Raw genomic sequence first — 21,760 nt, 5'->3', positions numbered from 1 at the left:
ATGTGGGAATTTTTTGGGGCACTTCCCAGCTCCTGAGCCTGCTGCTCCCCCCCTTGTTTAGACCCAGGGAGCCCTTAGCTGGGGGACAGATGAGTGAGGGGCACTGACTGGGGCAACGTGGCAGTGTGAGGGGGTTGCCCCCGGGTCGGCTTTGCCCCATGGGCTCCCTGCACGCGAGAAGGGCCCAGTGAGGAGTGAGTCAGTGCTTGTGCAAATCCCTGGGGAGACAGGAGGTCGGGAAAGGAGCTTCTTCCCCACGGGCTGCAGCACTGGCTCAAACCCCTGCAGAGAGGTAGGGTCATCCCCGCACCCGCAGCGTTCCTTCGGGACGGCATCCCCATCCCTGCTGCCCCTCAGCCTCCGTCCCCCGGCTGGATGGGAACAGCTGCTGGGGAGGAGGTTAGGAAAAAAAACCCCTCCATCTTTGAAAAGATGCATTTGCAGAAAGCGGGAGTTGCCCGGTTTGTAACCTCACGACGTTAAAGCCTTTCCTGGTTTTGCCGTGCAGGACGTGGGGATGGAGAGCAGGGGTTTGTGAGCCCTCACACGATGAGCTGGGCAATGAGTCTTTACCCACAGACTTTTTTCCTGCCTGGATTTTAAGTGTTTTTATCAATACGACATTCCCAAGTCAGCTAAATGCTCTGACTGATGTCCCTCATGCCCTGAGCAATGTTCTTCTCTTTGGCCTATAAATCCTGTATTTTAAGCAGACATCTGTGTCGCAAGACTGGAGACAGAGCAACCGTCTTCCGCGTATTTATCACAGAAATCTGGAGATACTCCACTCTGCGAAGCCTGACTCAGCAACAGGTGGTTGCTTCAGGAAAGTGTGTGTGTGTGTGTGGTACAAATACAGAGTTGAGTTGAGTTGAGTTGAGTTGAGTTGAGTTGAGTTGAGTAGAGAGGAATGGGAACATGACCCTGGCAAATTTCCAAGCACCTCTGCAAGTTAGGGGTAAGTCTCATCTTCAGCAGCCTCATCTAAGAGGTACCTTTGGGCTGATTTGGAGGATGAGGAACCAAAATAGAAGCCGGGCGAAGGAGATTTGGGTTTGTGAGTTCACCTTCCTGGAAATGAAAAAGAATTTGATCGAAGCAGAATGACTGCTCTCGCGGGACTTGCTTACAGCCCGCCGGCCCTCCCGCACCCCAGTGCCTTTGCATACATCCGAAACCTCATTTGCTTAGAAATGTTCTCTATGGAAATCACTTTCTAGCACCAAAGGGTCTTTGTGCGGCGATAACTTTGCCCTTCTCCCAGCCAAGCGTTTCCATGAGTTCCTTTGGAGTCGCTCATGGAAAAAGTACGTTTCTATTTAAATACTTGCTCTCTCGCCCCGTATCGGCTGTTGAGCATCCTTCAGAGCAGAGGTGGTGTCCCCTGGGCATCTGGAAGCAGTGATGCGGCCCAGTCTCTGCCCTCTGAATTTGCATCGTCATGGGCTTTTCTGCCGAGTTAGCTGGAACTTGCAGTTTGGTAGTTGGGTCTTTTTATCTTGCCGCAGCAGCTGTGGAAGGACAAACAAGACCCGGGGAGCGCGAAGGCAGAGCAGCGCTGGCAGCTCGCGAGTCTCCGGCGCGACGCCTGTCCGTCGGAGCCGGCTGGCCCGTGTTTTCCCTGGCAGAGGGAGGTTACCCCAGGTCAGTGTTTCGCATCATGTGCCGCTGGCGTGTTTACGCTGGTACTGAGAACCCAACAGTCTAAATAAGTGTGTTGTCAGAGCGCAGCATCAGCTTCCTCCTCCCCGGCCGTCGGGCGGCTGGAGGGGAAGGAGCCGACCCCGGAGCCGTGGGGCGGAGATGAGCCCAAGCAGGCTGTTGCGTGCTGCGGGGCACCGCGCCGCCGGGCACCGCTCTCGGTGTCACCGCAGCCACCCTGAACGCAACCCCAGCGCGTGGGTGGCAGTGACCTGGGCTGCTTCCCCCGCTCTCCGTGCCGCCCCTAAAAGCCACCTGGCATCCCTTCCCGCTGCCCTGCTGTCACCCTGGAGCGTGGCACCGACGGCCCCAGCATCTCCCAAACTCAAATAAGAATAACTCAGGGATAAGGAGGAGCGCGGCGCTCTGCTCCCAGGAGCTCCCAGGAGCACGCTGGTGTGAGCAGCCCTTGGAGGTGCTCTGGAGCCCTTTCCCAGTGGTGGTTCCTCCAGCCCCGTTGTCCCACACCGCTGTTTGTCATTTTTGTCCCTGCAAGCTGCAGCAGCCTCCTTGGTGGCGGCTGGGGCATGGCACGGCACCTCCCTGTGCTCCTCCGCTTCCTTCCGCCGGCACCAGCCCCCTGAGCCACCAGGTTTGGTAACTTCCTCAGGCTGCAGCGTGCCCGGAGGAGCAAAACAAGCAGCTCACAGTACCTCAGGTGGGGAGGGCGGGGGATGGGAGGGGACGCGCTGCAGCTCCGGCACCCGGAGACGTTTGGCCTCTGTACATTTATCCCATCTAACACATCCCGATTCCTCCGGTTCAGGGATACGATTCCTCTGGTCCTGGGTGTGAAACCAGGAGGTGGGAATAGGGTGGAAGAGATGGGAAAGAACAGGTTGGCAACCCAAAAACCAAACCCAGCCTTTAACGCTTGTGTGAAGAGCCCGAGGCGAGAGGAGGCTGCGGCACAAAGCCTGCTCCACCTGAATATTCGGCTATTTTGCAGGGTAGCGCCTTGGGGCAGGTGGCACCATGACACAGACACGAGACTTTCCCCTTCTTGCTATATTTGTCGCCGGAGGAATTCTTCTGAATTGCTGGTGGCCGCTCAGCTGGCGAAGGTCGAGCCCACGTCCCCCCGACTCCGCGGGGCCTTCACCTGGTGCAGGGCGATGCCTCAGGAGGCAGCCGGGGCTCTGAGCACCGGCGTCCCACGCGGTTTGCGCGGCGGGTGGTTGTCTCAATGAGCCACCAGTTAAAGGGGGTTTTGGCTCTGAGCGCGTTTGCTTTTTTTAAAATTCACTGGAATCTCACTGCGAAACCCACATCTATTTCGGCCCCCGAGCAGCTTTCGAGTCTCGGAGCAGCAATAGCAGCGGTCACTCTCTTCTGAAAAACGGAAATCCGCAAAGAAACCCAAAGCCAGATTCTTGCCCTCACCACAATACCAGCTGGGCTGGATCCAGCCGCAAGCCCCGTGTGGCAGATGGGCCAGCGGGAAGGCACGGGGGGCAAGTATTGCCAGCGATCGAGGTGACACAGGCCCTTTCTCAGGAGCAACCTTGAAGGCAGCAGGAAAAGGCCATTCCCAGGTGCCACCTGAGCAGAAATCAGCAGAATGTCCCCAGTCTAGGCTCACCCAGCCCGGGCCGCGGGTGGCCTTGTGCTGCCGGGGAGGTGGTGAGGGCTCTTCCAGCAGAGGTTGGTTAAAGGGCTGCACAGGGAGAGAAGGAAAACAAGCTCATATAATACATAGCATGGCGGAGTGGAGGGAGGGGAGGAAGGATGGAGGGAGGGAGGGATGGGGAAATGGCCCCCCTGGGGGGGGGGATTGGGGGGATGGACAGATGGATGAATGGAGGGAAGGATGTAGTGTTGGAAAGGCGCATGGATGGACGGAAAGAAGGAGAGCGATGGAGGGAAGGGTAGGTGGGTGAATAGCAGGATGATGGGATGGATGGGTGGATGGATGGGAGGTGGATGGATAGAAGAATGGAGGCGTGTGTGGACGGATGAATGGCGGAATGGCAGGAGGAAGGAAGGGATGGAGAGGTGCACAAGTGGAAGAGTGAAGGGTGGAAGGGAAAGCGGCAGGGGGACAGACGGGTGTCAGGATGAATGGATGGAAGGGTGGGTGGCTAAGGGGATGACTGGCTGGATGAATGGCAGGGTGGTGGGAGGAAAGGATGGACGGATGGAATGGCTGGCTGGCTGAAGGGATGGCTAGCTAGATGAACAGCAGGCTGGTGGGAAGGAGGGAGGGAAGGATAGATGGATGGATGGATGGATGGATGAAGGGGTGGGTGGATGGATGAAGGGGTGGGTGGATGGAGGAAGGGCTGAAGGGATGGCTGGCTGGCTGGCTGGATGAAGGGGTGGGTGGATGGATGAAGGGGTGGGTGGATGAACGAAGGGATGAAGGGTTGGATGGTTGGACGAAGGGGTGGGTGGATGGATGAAGGGGTGGGTGGATGGATGAAGGGAGGGAGGGAGGGAGGAAGGGAGGGATGGATGGAGGGATGGATGGAGGGATGAAGGGGTGAGTGGGTGGAGGAAGGGGTGAGTGGATGGATGGATGGATGGATGGATGGATGGATGGATGGATGGATGAAGGGGTGGATGAAGGGGTGGATGAAGGGGCGGATGGATGGAGGAAAGGATGAAGGGTTGGCTGTCTGGATGAAGGAATGGGTGGATGGATGAAGGGGTGGGTGGATGAACGAAGGGGTGAAGGGTTGGCTGTCTGGATGAAGGAACGGGTGGATGGATGAAGGGGTGGAAGGGGTGGGTGGGTGAATGAAGGGATGAAGGGTTGGATGGACGGACGAAGGGGTGTGTGGACGGATGAAGGGGTTGGTGTAGGAAGGGATGGATGGATGGATGGATGGATGGACGGATGGACGGACGAAGAGGTGTGTGGTCGGAGGAAGAGGTGGACGGAGGGGCGGAAGGAGGGCAGGTGGAGGGGCCGGGGGTGTGGATGTCCGAGGGGGTGGCGGGGCCGGGGCGGGGCGGGCGGTGCCCGGGGCTGGTCGGCGCACACGTGTGGGGCGGGCCCTGCCGGCAGCCCCGCCCGCCTCCCGCCCCGGTGCCGCCGGTGCCGCCCGCCGCCGAGCGGAGCGGAGCCCGGCGTGGAGCCCGGCGGGGCGCCGAGCCGAGCCGAGCCGAGCCGAGCCGAGCCGAGCCGAGCCGAGGATGGGCAGGGAGCCCCGGCGGCAGCCGCCCCCCAGGTGGGAGAGCCGCGGGGCAGGGGGGTGTCGGTGTAACCGGGGCAGGGGTTCCGTGCACCCGGTGTAACCGGTGAGCTCCCTATTACCGCGGTGACCGTGTAAATGGGGGGGCCGGGCCGGGCCGGGCCGGGCCGGGGGGGCTGTGTACGCCTGGTGCTCTGGAGGGGGCGGACGAGCAGGGGGTGCCTTATAACCGGGGTGTCCGTGTCACCGAGGAGCCCCAGCGCCCAGCGGGCACCACGGGGTGCGTGGGGTGGGAGAGTGCTGGGCACCGGTGTGCCCGGAGGGGGCTGTGGAACCGGGGGGTGGGGGGCGAAACTACTTATAAACGGTGTGTCCAAGTAACAGGAGGGGGAATGAAGCTGGTGTGATGGGGGGGTCCCGTGCAGCTGGGGGTTTCCACTTAAACCCACCAGTGGGGGTGTCACCAGCCCCGGGGTGGGGGGTTTCCTTTGCACCCTTGGAAGGGGACCCCCCCGCACCATGTCCCCTTGCAGCCCAGGGGGGTCTGTGGCCGGCCGTGCCCCTGGCCAGGAGGAGCCGGTGTCACCCCGCGGGTGGGGACGGGGCCCCACCGCCGTGACTCATTTCTGGACTACGCACTTGTTTTCCTCCGCGCCACAGAGCTGCTGCTCGGGGCCCAGGTGTAGGGCCCTGCCCGGCCCCCGGGGACCACCCCGCCGTCCCTGGGTCCCCGGGAAATCCCGGGGGCTCTCCAGCGCCTGCCTGGAGTTTTGGCAGGGCCGCTGGCGGGGGTGGCAGTGAGTCACTCCCTGTCCCTGCAGCAGGAGGTCTCTTCGCCGGGCTGGAGGGACCCAAGGGCCAGGAGTCGCCTGTTGCTCCCGTCACCCTCGGCCGGGTCCCCGCAGCCCAGGGGGGCGGAGGGCAACAGGATGTGGTTTGGGATGTGACAAGCCCAGCAGCGTGGCATCCATCCCTCTGGCATCGGAGTCCGGACACGCACCAGCCCTGAGATGTCCCCGTGCTGCCTCGTGCACCAGCCTGCGCTGATAGTTGTGCCTGAGAAGGAGCATCTTCCATCAGGTGCTTCTGTGGCCTTACCGTGTCACCAGCAGCTCCCACTTAGTGGCTAGTACTGGCCAGAGGGTGGCCAGCCCCAGCCGGGCCTCCTGCTGCACTCACTTCTGCAGCAGCCTCCCCGAAAGGATGTTTAGCTGCTTCAGATGGTGTAAGCCCTAAGGGAGGAAAAGGCTAGGCTGATTCAAATCGCTAACGAAAGCGGGAGAAAAGAGATTTCAGACCTTTGTTTTCATGTTTATTAAAATCTCACTGCTGTCACCCCAGCACCCGTTAACTCTGCTCGGGGCTTGTTTTCGGTGCTGCTGCTGCTGCTCTCAACGCAGCGCAAACGAGCTCAGGCAGCTGCAGGCTGGCGCTGCTCACCCCGCTGCGCGAGAGGCTGGTGCTCAACAGCTGCAATTTATTTTGCTGTTCCATTTAGATTAATTTTCTAAACCTTGGTTTGATGCAGAGCCTGCAAACTCCAGGGACGTGCAGGATGTCAACACTTTAATTTTTGTGTGTGTCGCAGGGGTCTCATTTCGTTTTTTTTTGTTGTTGTTTTTTGTTTTTTTTTTTCGTTGTTGTTGTTCAGAGCAACAACTCGGATGGAGTTGCAAATTGGTTTCCGAAACACGATTGCAAAGTGTTTTGGAGCTCCGGGCGTTGCTCAGATTAAAGCTTAAACCTAGAAAGATGGGGAGATAAAGAGCGAGAGCCCGGCAGTGGCCTTTGCGGTGGTCACATCCCTCGGTTGCGGTGACTACGTCAGGTTGGAGGGCTCAGGCGATGGCTGGGCGCTGCACCGCGGGTTTCTGTGGGGAGGCAACCGGGCGGCGCGGAGCCCCGTCTGCGGTACCCTGCGGACCGGGGATGCGCTTGGTCCAAGGCCGGCTGACGGTGTTGTCCCGCAGGATTGAAGCGGGGGGGAGCTCCCTGGTCTGCCTTCCCCCGCGTCGTGTGGCCATCGCTCTCCCGCTCCCGGCAGCTCCGTGAGAGGAATGGGGATGGAAAGTGTTAGAGGTGCTTGTGCAGAGGGAGAAGCTCTGCCAGCGTGCGTTGATTTGGGGTAGAGGAGTTAGAGCTCCTCACCAGCAGCCCCGCATCTCCGGTCCCTCCTCCCCCCTGGAGATCGGGGCACCCCAGTTGGGAGAAAAGCAGACCAAAACTGTCACCTCGTGCCTTTTCCTGAACGTGAAAATGAAGATGTGCGTTTTGCACCGAGAAAGAAGAACCGAACCCAGAGGAAAGCGCTGGCAGAGAGGTACGGCCTGCCGCTCCGGCGGGGCATGCTGCCCGTGCTGCAGCAGCTGTGGGGCCGAGGGATGGCCAACGCTGCAGCGGCGTTGCCACCAGCGTGATGCTCTGGCCAGGCTGGTGGCACCCTCTCAGTGGCATGGGGACCGCTGTTGGCCTTGCCGTGCTGCAGCTTACCTGGGGTAGTTTCGACTTCTCTTTTTTTTGGGTGGCCGCTGAGCTGTTCCTGGCATGGCGGGGCTGCCCGTTTTTGCATTATTATTTTGCGAGTGGAAAATTGTGCCTGAGTTTGCCGGGGTGGGGGGGGGGAGGGACACACAGGTGAGTGCCCCCAGGTTGGTTTTAAGCGACGGGAGGCTCCTGCTGTGTCTGAGTTCAGCTTTGAACTTGGGGCTGGGCAGTAGGTGAGAGGATGGGGCGGGGGGATGAGGTTCCTATGGAAACAATGCCCCCCCCCCCCCGGGCATCGCACGGCGGCCTGGCATGTCTTCCCTGGCTGCAGCTCCGCACCTTGCAGCCACGCTCAGCCGGGGGGTGTTTTGGGCTGGAAATGTCACTCCTGGCTGCAGCGGAGGAAAATGTGACCTGTGGATGCGATCCAGGCTCCATGGCTGCAGCTCATCCTCTTTCCCCACCTCTCTACAAGACTTCCTTTCCGCTTCCCTAAGAGGCTTGGAACTGCGAGACTCCGCGTCCTTCCCAGGTGGTCAGAGGTGGTGTGGGGACGCTTTTGCCACCGGTCCGCTGCCAGCCCTTTCTTTGCGAGGCTCCCACCCATCCAAAGCTGTCATCGGGGGGTCTCTGGGTGACCTTTACAAACCACGCGAGGTTGCGTCCGCCTTGTGCCACGTGTGTTGGGTCGGGGTTGATCGCCTGGTGACATGGGTGTGATACGTGCGAGGATGCAGCGAGCATCGCCCTGTGCTGCGGTCCGCAGGGGTGGGCGAGGACCTTTCACCAGCGCTCGCCGCTGGCACCGAGCCCTCTTCGCCTGGGTGGGGGCCTGGGGAGCGGCTGCGGCTCCCCAGCGCCTTTCCCAGCGTGGAAACCGAAAACCCACGTTCCCGTTTTTCTGATCTCGTCTTTGGCCGCCAATTAGCACGACGTGAGAACTTGTCTCCCCAATGACGCGCCCGTGTGACTCCTCGGATGCTTTAATTGCAGGGTTTTCAGCAGCCAGGGTGCGATGAAATGGTAATTGTGGTGATTGTATGCTGCGCGGTAACTAAAAGACGCGGCTCTTTGGCGAAGCTTAATTAGGAAATAGGGACACTGTTGGGAATGGCTCTGCGATGCGATTTTCCTAATGAAAGCTACTGAATAGGCAGCCTTGTAATGAAGAACAGACTCGCGAGGGGCACTGCCAATTGCTCTTCTCTAGTGTTAATTTTGTATTTCCTCCCCATTGTTTCTAATACCCTCTTGGAAAAGCTTGAAGATAAAATGCTTTATTTTCTTACGCCTCGTATCCTGTTTGGCAAGCCGCGATTATAGCATGTGCATCTGGAATACATGAGTGGCCAGGCATGAGCTCCTTCAGACTTGTTAATCTCTGATTTCAAGCTCTGGAGAGAGGAGAAAAAAAAAAAAAGGGGGGGGGGGGGGACGACCAATTTGGGCTTGTGGTCGGATGATCCGTTCCCTCACCGGCGTGGCGCAGCGGGGGATGCTCGGATGCTCGGTGGAGTTCGCAGATGCGGAGCTGGAAGAGCGCTGGCTCCGTCGGGCGCTCAGGCAGCGCGATGCTACGGGGAAGCGCGGTTTGTTTGGAAACGGCGTGGCGGGGTTTCGTGTTCGAGGCTCGGCTGTTTTTGGCTCAGATGTCCTCTCCTTGCGAGCGCGATTGACGTATTTAACCATAACCTGCCCCATCTGAGAGTTCATACGGCTTCCAGTCTCCTGTTGGTAAGAGAGAGCCTGGGGGCCGGATCCTGCCGGGGGCAGCTGCGTGCTCAGCGCTCCCACCTGTGCCGCACCATTCCCGGAACGGGGCTGGCCAACCCTCCGTCGGTGCCCGGGGAAGAACGGGCTCCAGCGCTCCCTCCCCACCTGGCCCGGGCAGTGAAAAGGGCTGCAGATGGGTTTTGTTGTTTTTTTTTTTTTTGTTTTTAGCTGACAGATGTGAGCATCACCCTCTTGCTGAGTTAAAAGGGGAATAGGAAAACGCTACCTGGCTGGGTGACGCCGTCCTGCGGCGCCGTGACAATTATTAATGACTCCCAGAGCTGCAGGGGGACCGTCCGGGTTTGTGAGAGACGGGGACGGGGTTCCTTGCTCGGAATTCCCGCAGTGCCCGGGGGGAGAGCAGCTCGGGTGCTCCTAAAATGCTGCTGGCCCTTATTTTCGGGGTGGGTTTAAGCAGAAGCCAGCAGAGCCCGGCACGAGCAGCTCATGTGAGGAGGGTGGCTGGGAACAGCAGGGCACGCCGGAGCATCGTCCCCCCGGTCACGACGCTGCTCCGGCTGAGCAGGACGGGCTCAGCTTCACCCCGATCTTGTGACTGTCCTTAGCAGCTGCGGCGGTAGGGAATTCGTCGTCTTCTTTTATCCTGCGGTGGAGGTTTTTGTGCTGTAAGGTCAAAGTATTTTCAATATTGTGTTAATGTCTGTTCAAAGGCAGCGCTGTGTGGATGGGTGTACGGGCTGGTGTGTGCACGCTTTAAGAAAGACGGTGTTGTCTCCAGCTTGCAAAAGTGTTTTTCATCCCTTCCACAAAGGCCCATTCTTTGTTGTCTCAAATTAGGATGAAACGCTTCCCCTTTCAGCTGCTTCCCCCATCGCTCGATGTCTATTTAAACCCTCGCCTCAGAGGCTTCTCTGCAAACAAGCTCTCATCCTTTCAGGTGGCATTTCCCTTTTCTCATTGTTTCTGGCAGTCTGTACATGTGAAACTTCGCAAATGTTTCTTCGTTCTCGGTGTCTTTGTGTCGACAAACCTTGCAAGCTGGTCCTCACACCGAGCGCAGCCTCCCGCTGCCTGCGTGATGGAGCGACGGCAGCTCTCGGGTGCGGGGGCTTTGCAGTCCGACCCAGCAAACTGACAGAATCACAGACCCACAGGATGGCAGGGGTTGGAAGGGACCTCTGGAGATCACCCAGTCCAACCCCCTGCCAGAGCAGGGTCACCCAGAGCAGGTGGCACAGGAACGCCTCCAGGCGGGTTTGGGATGTCTCCAGAGATGGAGACTCCACCACCTCTCGGGGCAGCCTGTGCCAGGGCTCTGCCACCCTCACAGCAAAGAAGTTCCTCCTCGTGTTTAGGTGGAACTCCCTATGGTCAAGTTTGTGCCCGTTACCCCTTGTCCTGTCCCTGGGCACCACTGAAAAGAGCCTGGCCCCATCCTCCTGACACCCCCCCTTTCAGTATTGATAAGTGTTGATAAGATCCCCCCTCAGGCGTCTTTTTTCCAGCCTGAAGGGACCCAAATCCCTCATCCTTTCTTCACAAGAGAGGTGTTCCAGTCCCCTCATCCTCTTGGTAGCCCTTTGGTGTCCCCTCTCCAGCAGTTCCCTGTCCCTCTTGAACCGGGGAGCCCAGCACTGGACACAGCGCTCCAGATGTGGCCTCCCCAGGGCCGAGCAGAGGGGGAGGATGACCTCCCTCCACCTGCTGGCCACACTCTTCTTGATGCCCCCCAGGATGCCATTGGCCTTCTTGGCCACAAGGGCCCATTGCTGGCTCACGGTCACCCTGTTGTCCACCAGGACTCCCAGGTCTCTTTCCACTGAGCTGCTCTCCAACAGGTCACCCCCAACCTGTCCTGGTGCAGGGGGTTATTCCTCCCCAGGTGCAGCGCCCTACACTTGCCCTTGTTGAGTTTCATAAGTTTTCTCTCCGCCCAGCTCTCCAACCTGTCCAGGTCTCTCTGGATGGTGGCACAGCCTTCTGCTGTGTCAGCCAGCCCCTCCCCCCCAGCTTTGTGTCATCAGCAAATTTACTGAGGGTGCACTGTGTCCCTTCATCCAGGTCATTGATGAATATATTGAAGAGGACTGGGCCCCGTACTGACCCCTGGGGAACACCACTCTGCAACTCCAGCCTTGCAGACCCAGGCTGGGCAACATCCCTGATCCTCCTCATCCCCATGTATGCATCCTGCTTATCTGAGAGGGCTTCTGCTTGAGGCTTGCCTCCCTGGATCAATTAGCTGGATTGCAATCAAAGCCAACAAGCCCGATGTCCCCAAAGGATTGCTCGTTAAAGGCAAATTGTTCCCAGGTTGATCTGGTCTGAATGATCAGTGAGGGAGCTGAGATGGTGTAAAGGAATGGCTACGTGGGTCTAAATCCATGTCCGCTGGTACAGAGCACACCTGGAGCCTGGGGATCCGCTTTGTGGTGGGCACTGAGCTGCTGGATTGTGGCGCTGACTTTAGAAGTGATGGCAGGATGGTGAGTAGGATAGGTGCCTTCCACCTACTGGTCTCCAACCAGAACGCCACCGTGAGTAGGATGCTTTAGGATGAAGAGAGCAGCCTTTGACTCTGTGGAAATTGGGCACTTGCAGTCACCGTCATGCCAGGTCCCCGGACCTTGGCTCCTAGTGAAGAGCTGAGCCAGGGGACCAGCCCCATGTGCCGTGATGCTCCTGCCCATCGTGGGGAGAACCGGGGGCGGGAGGGTGTTCAGGCTGCATTTCCTGCGTGGGCTCTTACACCCCGTGCTCCTCTGATGTGTGACTGAGTGGATTTCGGGACTTGTTCTCCGTGTGGGACACGAGCTGGTTGGGGCTGTGCCAGCCTGGCTGGAGGCACTTCAGGGATGGGGTGCTCTCAGTGTCCCTCGCAGCTGTCATGTCGCTGCCAAATGTAGTCACTGTGCTGGAAAAAAGGGATGGAGAGTGGTGAAAGACAACCTTTCAGCTTGTCTTCTCCATAGCTTTTTTGGGCTGATGGGGATGTAGGTCTGCTGACTGTACTAGGCCAGGCCAAAGGATGGTCCAGCTCAGGGTCCTGCCCTCAGCCAGGGAGAGCCCAGGGGCTTGGACCTCATTTGTTGTGGTGGCATGGCCCTGAGCTCTCCAGCCCGAGCACCTTCCCTTTGTGCACCCTGCCCTTCTCCACATCTGCAGGGGTTGGCACATCTGGAATGCGGTGGTGGCCTCCAGCACAGGTTGAGCTTGCTTCTTCCCAGAGGTGAACACAGGGTCTGGAAAGGTTTCATGCCCTAGGCTTGTCATTCCCCTCTCAAATGGCAAGTGTGGATGCTGCTGTGGCATTTTGGTGCTGTGGGCTGTTTGAAGATGCTCGGGGGCTGAGCAGCCTGGTGGGGTTGGCCACTGCTGGTCGTCCCGCTGTTGGATGGATGCCCACGTCTCCTTGGTCTGTCTCCTTGTTTGGAGACTTCCTTTCTTATCAGTTATGATGGTGGTGCTGCGCTTGTACCGAGTCCTCTGGTCAAAGTGGAGCTCGAACCCTTCTGTGAGCTTTGGAAGCAGGTGTGAGTCACGGTCCCGTTTCTCTGAGGGTGGTGGGGAAGAGCCAAAAACCGTCCTTGCCATCATCTGTCTTTTGTGGCGCTGCAGCCAGCGGTGCTGGAAGTAAATTGAAGGTTTTGGGCAACCAAGCCAGGGACTGAAAAGGCTCCTGGGTTCCCAGCAGGGCCTCCACAATGGCAGGAAGCAACTTCCAAAGCTTCCTTTGGATACACAGGGCCTTGGGGGAAAGATTTACTTGCTTGTTTATGCTGTAAGTTAATCTATTTAGTGGGTTTGGCATTAAAGCCCACAAAAAGCCCTCTCAAATGGTCACGCTGCTTGTTTGTAGTGCTTTGTCTCTCACTTACTTTGTTTCACAGCTGGAGTAGTTAAGCAGAGATGGAGCCAATTGAAATCTCATGTGTAAACTTGTTTTTCCGAATAGGCTGAAGGAATTAGCATCGGCTCTCGCTGTCCTTCATCGCAAGGCGGCTGCGGGGGGGAAGGCAGCGTGGGGCAGAGGTTGGGGTCCGTCCCCCCCCCCCCCCCCCGGGAGGGACCCTTGGTTGTGTATTCTCTGTGCCGCATTGCTCGGTTGCATGATGGGGATGGTCCCTGGCCCAGCTGAGGCGAACAGATGGTTTTGCAATAGGAAAAAAAATCACCAACAAAACCAAACCAACCCCCCAAAACCCCAGCACCCCTCCCTCTGAGCCAGTGTAGCAGAGTAGGGGTTAACATGGGGCAAGAAATCTTAGGAAGGGTTTGGAGAGTCACAGGAAAGTGTTGGGTCAGTGGAACAAAGCGTAGCTGATGAGCATTTTTCATGATACTGTGGTATCACTGTTTCCCGTTGTGTTTGATGTTATCCTAAATACGATAGTGCCACCCACGTGTACCCTTGCGTGGTAAAAATGGATTTTCCCCAAGGGCAATGTCCAAAGAAGCCCCACGTACGCAGCAACTGCCGCAGACAGCACATGGGACGGCTGGGGGTGAGGCCCGTGCCCAGAGGCAGTAGGTGCTGGGTTCCCTCCCAAGCTGAAGACTTTGTTGCAGCATCTTCAACCTCAGTGAAGTCTTCAGCTTGGGAGGGAGCTCAGCGCCTGCTACGTCTGGGCGTGGACCTCAACCCCAGGTGTCCCATATGCTTTTGGGAGGGTGTGTCCTGCTGTGCATGGAAATACCTGGAGTCTTGTCCCCTTTGCCCTGTGTGAGTGGCCATAAGACCCTTCCAACAGGGATGTCTCCTTGTGGTTTGTCCTACCAGGTTGGACAACCACCATAGGGAGTGTTGGGAGGAACCGTTTGACACTCTGTCATGTCCTTCACTTCCTTATTGTCAGGGGCAGCTTGTGCTGCTGCCTTTATTTTGGGAAACACCTTTTTTTTTTTTTTTTCCCCCTTTTTTTTTTTTTTTTTCTCTAAATTATGCATTTGCTGAATTTTTTATTTTTTCCCCTGGTCCTCCCTTGTGACACACAGCCACTTCTCTGCTGAACTTCCACCTTCCCTGAAGAGCAACCCCGGAGTTTCCATTACATACCGCTGACGGCACCCGGCCCCGAGCCGGGCTGGGCCAAACACCAGCGCTATCTCCAGCCTAAATCTTTTTGGGGCTTCACTTGACACTGAGCTTGTAATTGACGGTGCTGTTGGGTGAAACTTTAACCTTCACTGGTGTGATAAAGACTGATACAAGCTAAAATAAACTCTTGCATCATGTGGCGAGGGGTTTTCATAATTGGTGCCAGGAACAAGTACGTTTCCTCTCTGAAAAGTGAGTATGTATAACTGGTCTTTTCTTACTCAGATCAGATATGTGTCATTTCTGCTGTTTTTTTGAGGAGAAAAATAGAGGCTTTTCTTACCCTGGTTGAGTTTTGCCAAACCCACACAGCCCATAGAGTGGTGGCGGATGGGGTTGTTGATGGCTGTTGATGTCCTGGGTCATCTCCCCGCACCCACCCCGGGCTGGCGGAGAGGGGTGTTTGGATGCCAGGGATGCCGCTGGCTGCGTGGCTCTGGCGGCAGAGCTGCTGTTGCCGATGAGAGCAAGAGGAGGGGAGATGGGCTCGGCTCTGTGCTCCTGCTCCTCGCCAGAAAGCAAAGCGCGGGCTGCTGAAACCCGCCAGCCTTGGTCTGGTGTGTCGGAAGGTGAGCGAAGCGTTGATGGAGGGGAGATAAAAAGAAGCGCAGGGTAGGGCTGGATTTTTGTTTTTCCTTCGAGTGGGTGTTGTTTTCTTTTTTTTTTTTTTTTTTTTTTTTTAGGAAGTTACTGTTGAGCGTCAAGATGTACTTTACGATGGTGAAATCCCAGAAATTCCCACAGGCCTCCGTAGCTGCTCATCTGCCTCGAGGCAGGAGGACTTGAAAAGGCAATGGGGGCTGAGGAGTGCGGACGGGAAGGGCCATCGGGACGGGAAGGGTGGCTGAGGATCCCCGCCTGGCCCTGGGGCAGGGACCGCTCTCCCCCTGTCATTCGATTTGAGTCTGTTGCTGCATGTTCTGCCTTCAAGGACATGGGCGCAGATAAGTCCCTTCCTCTTTATAGCAGCCTTTCTGTGATTGAGTTTATCCCGTTTCCCACCCCCAGCAGAGCAGGGCACGTGCCCTTCAGTTTGAAGCAGAGCAAGGGCGTATTTTCTCCCTGTCCTTCAATTTGAAGCTTGTCCTTCAGCATCTCCAGGAATGGGACTTTTGCAGTTTCCTTCAGAAACCATGGCAAAAAGTAGTAGACCTTATTCTAACAACGTCAGGGAGACACGTTCCTCCCTGTGCCTTTCACTGTGCCTTTCACTTCCCAAAGCTCGACACTTGAACGGTTCAAGAGTGTTGCGTTACAGGAGCTAAAAATAATGGGATATGGAGATGAAGGGTGCAGCCCATGTTTTTAGCTGGAGAGGGAGATGAAGGCAGGGTCTTGCCACTGGTACGAGCATCTCCAATTGAAAGGACCTGCAGTGAGTCACTGGGGTTGCATATAGAGAAAATGTCTTTTTGGAGAAAGAGAGAAGGTACCATCGCAACTGCTCTTCTCGGTGATGGCTCGGTGGGACTAATTTAGAGATTTGTATTTCTCGGCATCAAAATACATCATGGCTTTAAAGGGGTAGCGCGTGGAATTCCCCCGTTATCTGTTTGTCAAGAATACTCTAGATCCTGGCCTGAAAAAAAAAAAAAAGGTAATTGTAAAAAAGAACATTTTAAAAATAAGTCGAGAGGAAGTCTCAGTTTGCAGAATGGGCGGTAGGGAGGTTTGCAGACAGTTCTGCGCTGGACACTATCGCGCTGTTGTGGTTTCAGTTTCCCCTCAGCGTTGCTGCTAGGGTCTAACGCTGGTCGTGGTCTCCACGTAGCCGCTCCATTCACGTTCCTGTCCTCGTGGCAAGGGAATCGCTCGCTCGCAGCAGGTCCCAGAATAGTTTGCAAGTGCCTTCAGCTTGTGTGACCCTGCGATGCGTCGCAGGCTGCTTCTGTTTCTCAAGGAAATGCAGAGTTACTCTAAAATTCAGGCCTGAATATGGAAGCGACAAACCTTCAGATGACCGGTTTGAGCTCAGGTCAGTCGAGACGCAAAGCCGATGCAAAATGTTGTAATCCCCGCTCAATTACTGTTGAATATCTGTCTCTGGAAGGTCTCTTGGCTTCCTAAAATCTACTACTGGTCTTCTCGGTGTCCAGTGTTAAGCAGGATGGGTGCTGTGCCCCCACCAGGAGTTTAGTACCTGAAAAGCTGAACCCGGCACCCACAACCGATGAGCTGCTGCTGTTCTCACTCTCTCCCACCGGAGACCCCAGGACTGGAAAAGGGGTCTCCTCTGTATTCATCTCACGCCTTCACTTGCTGCCAGCACTGCTGATGGGGAAGGTGGTGGTGATGCTGCGAAACCAGCATGTACTTGTCTTAATCCAACACTTGTTGAATTTGCCTGGATTGCAGTTTCCAGATTGCTCCTATTACACGTTGCTGAGACTCCTTTTCTGTTACTTTATCCAGCTGCAGCTATTACTGCACAGGGACAGACTCTGGAAGGATCAGAGAGGTTTTGTGTGAGCGCCGCAGTCTCGTGAGTGGTACGTGGTCTCCGTGAAGCTGATCTGATGGTATCCCCTGCAAATGATGGGGTCAGTGGTTCATGCACATCACCTTGTTTCTGTGATCACCCTGTTCCTCTCCAATGGCTAAAAATTGCCTGGGGGTTGCTGGCTCTGCCCTCATCCCTGCCACCTCCGAGGCTGCTGGTCCACATGCAGGTTCTGGTACCTGCTGTGACTTCCTTGCTAAAACTAGAACCAATGCGTTGCTCTGGACTTGTCCTGGTGGGACCAGAAGTTGAGCCTGGCTGCAAACTGAACCCCACGTGTTGCGTGTCTCCTTCCAGCTCTTGCACTGTGCTTTGCAGTATGCTTTACCCCTCCGTATCTCCGGGCGGACGTAGGAGGAGACTGTCTTTCCTGCTTCATAAAGTGGAAATAATCTCCTGGAGCAGCTCCCTGGAGCTGGAGTCCAGTCAGTACTACTGTGATGAGAAGTTCATTACCAGGCTGATAACGTGATGGTGGTTTCACTCTGAAATCACTAAAATTTTGTTGTGGTTGTGTTTTGTACATTTTAGGGGCAGCCCCACCTGCTTGTCTAACTTTTCCAGTCGTTTTTTTAATAAGAAAAACGAAAAAAATGACTCAAGAGAGGAGAGCCAGTGACAGCCCCAAAGGGCAGTGTTCAGCGACGAGCCTCCCATGGGCAGTTGAGCGCTGGAGCCTTCCTCGCTCCTCGGCCATCACTTCAAATCCGGCTTGTGTGGGTCAGCCTTAGCCGGTCGGGTAAGAGACTGCATCTTCCCTGCGGGAGCGAGGGGGGTTGCTTGGTCATAGGCACAGTTCAGTTGATTTCTCCGATAACCTCCGGTGAGAGGGCCCACGACTGGTCCTGCCACAGTTGATGGGAATTTTGCTGCTGGCCAAAGATCTAATGCAGCTTTGGTGTGTAAATGAGACCTCTGCTGCCTTGTCCCACACGTGCTGGACTGTTGGTGTCTACAACTATCTATTGCTAGCCCTCACCTGCTCCAAATAACTAAGTAATGACGCATTTCTTTTCTCCTACTTGTCTGTGTTTTCTGGATTACCAGTACTCTAACGTAGTTCGTCTGTGAAATAGCCCCATAAAGTTGACCTTAGGCAGATTTAAAGCGCCCACTCCGTCTTCAAAGGTGGAAATAACTCTCTGTTTTTACAGCAGAGGCTTGGAAGTGGCACGCTTGTAAAGCTTTCTTGGACCAGTAGTTTATTGAGAGCTGCTCGTTCCGGCCTCTGGCACTCCTCCTCGGAGCTTACACCTGGAAGTCCAGCGAGGAAACCTGGGGATCTTGAGCAGCCAAAGCCACTTGCAAAAATGTTGGCTTCTGCTTTTGTTTGTTATGAATCAATTTTTTTTTTTTTTTTTTTTTTTTGGTGGGGGGGGAAGAAGTGAAAGCTAAACTAAGTGAGTCTATTGCAATTTCCATGTTCCCATTATTGCACTAGCTGAGCTTCTGACAGGCTTTGAAGCGTTTGGTTGTGCAACTGCTGGCTGAGGAAGGAAGTGTGATCATTCCTGCTTTAGATGTGGGAAGCAGCTTAGGAGAAGGAGGATGGGAGCTGTCTTGCTTAAGGATGCCTGCCTAAAAATTGAGGCCTCTAATTTAACTTTTGTCTGCTATCTCCCCTCGTAGAAGGGTTGAAGTTGGATGGGATGGGCTGACCTCCATACCATAAAATCATAGGGTTGGCAGGGACCTCTGGAGACCACCCAGTCCAACCCCCTGCCAGAGCAGGGTCACCCACAGCAGGTGGCACAGGAACGCCTCCAGGCGGGTTTGGGATGTCTCCAGAGACGGAGACTCCACCACCTCTCGGGGCAGCCTGTGCCAGGGCTCTGCCACCCTCACAGCAAAGAAGTTCCTCCTCCTGTTGAGGTGGAACTCCCTATGGTCAAGTTTGTGCCCGTTACCCCTTGTCCTGTCCCTGGGCACCACTGAAAAGAGCCTGGCCCCATCCTCCTGACGCCCATACCAGGTGCTCTCTCTGTCTGTTGATGTCGATTTGCTTAGGGATTCACCTCATTTTTTGCATAGGTAAAGTTAGAGGCAATGAATCCTGCCCCTGGGATAGACCTAGTGTCACCACGGAGCTTTACAGCAGAGCAAACAGCTGATGTGGGTTCTCCAAAGTCACTGGATGTTTTTTTTTTCCTCAGTTATCTTGCTTCATGCCTTCAACTCTGTCATTTTTTTTATTTTTTTTTTTGGCTCAGTATGATAATCCTGAATTTGCCAGCCTTAATTACGTTGTTGTAAGAAACAAGATACCAAGAGTTTTGGCTGGTCGTCTTTGCCTTGATGTATGGTCGGCTGTGCAGCAGGTTCACAAAGGTGTTCAGGGTGGTAGAGGCTTCTTCCTCATTTCGCCATGCCCTTTGGTGTGCTGGGAAGAGCCTTTGTGGGGATGCCAGCAGGGCTGCCGGGGGGGCCAGGCTGTTCAGAGAAGAAGTTGTGAACCACTCTGACAGAAAGTCTCACCAAACAGCCGTTGTGCGTATGAAAAAGCCCCTTCTGGACCGAAGCATGGCGCACCTGACCTAGCCATCAGCCATCTCTGGATGGCTTAATTTCATCTGAGTCCTAGTCATGATCAAGCATTTTGTCGGCGAGTAATGGCATGGTTTTCTTCTTTAGATGGTGGTGGGTATCGACTCGCTGTCAGTCCTGCATCCCGCAGTGGTTCTCTCTCTCCCTCTCTGAGCAGCTGCGCTTTGGGGATTTTTTTGGAGGGAAACTGAGCTATTGTGCTTCGTCCACTCATCTAGCAAGGGTTGTCCTGCTCGGTAGTGGTGGAACCTGAGTGATAACCTTCTCTAGGTCCATTCCTCTGAGGTTGCAGCTGGTTATTGCTATTGATGTCCGGGCATGCAGTGGGAAGTGCGGGAAGTCCTGCCGCAGCCTGACTTACTGCGACGCTTCCTTGCCAATAACTTTTGCCCAGTGGAGGAAGCTCTGGGGGAAGAGAGGCTGCTTAAGGTGGGGTCAGGTTATGAACTTCTTGAGGAACAATCCAGATGGCTCAGGAAAGTGAATCTGCCCGTCTGTATGACCAATCAACTTACAACTTTCTCTAGTTTTAACTAGCCGTTAAAAAAGGCAGCTCCATCTCTCAGTACCCCGGTCACCTAAAAGGCTGAGGCCACGTGTGACTGTTGAGGAGCATGAATGGCCACTGATACCAAAAATGCAGACAAATTTTCGTGGTAGTTTATCCCAGAAGAGCAAATGTTGACCACCCCTTATTTTTTTTCTTTTATTTTTTTTTTCTCCTGAGCCATCAGACTGATGGACAACGGCCTTGCAAACTGTGAATTATCTTTTAGGGACCGCCTCAACATGGACATAGAGCCTCCACGGAGTTTTGCTGTCCATGAGGATTTGGTCCATCTGAGAAAGTGGATTTTCCCTGTTTCTTCTGGGGACATGGGAGCCTCTGTGCTCAGAGCCCTTAAAGACGGCAGATCTTGTGATGGCTCTTCTACGTTCTGTTTCCTCAGTAACTCCCAACGAGGTGTAAATTATGGATGTTGTGTTTTGACCTCGTGACTGTCAGTATGCGCCTCTCTGCTAATTAATGCACTGTAATTCCTGTGCTAGCAGATATTACCTCTAAAAATATCTAGAGGTGCCTCTCTGCTGATAAGGCTACGGCAGTAAGTTTTAAGCAGGGAATACGTTGAGACCTGATTCGCTCTTTAGCTGGGCTGTAGAAAGCTTCTGGTAATGGGGCTTACCAAACTCTCTTGGGGAAGAGAGGCGGGAGGTTCTGCCCTCTAAATGGGGATGATATTTCTGTTGGTGTCAGCAGAAATCCAGGCTATTATGGCTGTAAGGAAAGCCTTCTACATACTGGAGTGATGCTTGAATCTGCCATCCAGACTGGAAGATGGAGCCAAGCTGCTTGGGGGGAGTGTCCTGGCCCATGCCCATGCTGAGGAAATAGGGGGAAACCCTGGCGATAAATGGTAGAAAAAGTCTTCCCTTCAGACATTTGTCAGTGGTTGGTCAACATGTCACCGTTCCTTTAGCATGGAGGTGGGAAGAGTCCAGCTCCGTGAATGTGTGGGGAGGCGCAGGTCTCTTGGCTGCTCTGGATCTGCTCTTCCCCCATCACTAGAGCAGTGCTGCTTGGCCGTGGGAAGGGGACAAGGGAACTGACCCCCTCCAAGCAAGAAGAGAGGGCCCCAGGGATGCTTGAGCCCAACCTTGCTGAGCGTGTCGTCGTTTAGGGGAGCGCAGAAAGTCATTGCTTGGACCTGGACTGTGGCTTCTCCAGCCTCTCCGTCGCTGAGCCACGTGCGCTGCTTTGGTATCTTACCGCCTCATGAGCACCAAGGGACCGCACGGTTATTTCTGACCAGATCATTTCGATGTGGTCTTTATTTTTATATTTTCTTGAACACGACTGTTGAGTTTCCTGGAACTGCTTGGCCCAAACCAGAGCCCTTTGCATGTTAACAGCCTCACAGCTCATTTGGGCAGCATGGCGGGTGCCACGTGTGGCTCTCGGATGTGGCAGGAGAGTGAAATCATCCTCCAGAATAGGAAATGGTGGCACAACTTCCCCTGGGCTCCAGAGCACTTCTCCTTTTGGCACCAGCACGCGGGAAGGTGAAGTAAGAAGATCTCTGTCAAAAATGCAGAAGTGTAGGTTGCTCTTGGAAACCATCTCGGTGGGCGAGCCCACGGTGGAGTCCTTGGCTTTGGCCGGTGGGGAGGGGTATGTTTTTGTGCGGATGGATTCAGCCGCATGGCTTGTGGCTTCCTCCTCAGATGGGAAGTGTGCTCGATGTGTAATGAGAGGCAGAGGACGGGTGGGCTGTAGGCTCTGCAGCCTTCACTGCGGAGAGTCGCCTTTTCCAGTTCTTCTGCCCTTGGGAACTAGCAGTCCGTGTCCTTGTTGCCCGTGTGTTGTCTTAGATGTCAGCCCTGGTCGTGGCAGCTTGCTTAATCCCACAGGATTATTCCCACTTTCTGTGATGGTTTGTCTTGTGCTACCAAAGAGGGAGATCCATCATCCAAGCCCGGGCTGTGCTCGTTCAGACGCTGTTGGCTGTTTGCAGCGGCTGCTGCCGGGGTTTTGGCTGGAATTTTCTTTGACCTCATTTG

At 55.4% G+C, this 21,760-nt stretch overlaps 1 protein-coding gene across 3 annotated transcripts in view; it reads left to right on the top strand.

Annotated features, from left to right (window-relative positions):
* The first annotated feature begins 4,736 nt into the window (after positions 1 to 4,736).
* Positions 4,737 to 21,760, top strand: part of PIK3R5 (phosphoinositide-3-kinase regulatory subunit 5) — a 67,879-nt gene continuing 50,855 nt past the window's right edge. For 2 of the 3 annotated variants that reach the window (XM_074607816.1, XM_074607814.1), the window contains exon 1: positions 4,737 to 4,874. The gene's annotated coding sequence lies outside the window, so the exon portion shown is untranslated. The remainder of the gene's footprint in view (positions 4,875 to 21,760) is intronic. The other variant, XM_074607818.1, reaches the window with a different exon arrangement.

This window comes from Larus michahellis, chromosome 14 (assembly GCF_964199755.1).
Source record: "Larus michahellis chromosome 14, bLarMic1.1, whole genome shotgun sequence".
Classification (NCBI taxonomy): domain Eukaryota; kingdom Metazoa; phylum Chordata; class Aves; order Charadriiformes; family Laridae; genus Larus; species Larus michahellis.
The sequence above is the reverse complement of the archived record's forward strand: the minus strand, read 5'-3'. Positions and strand labels throughout refer to the sequence as shown.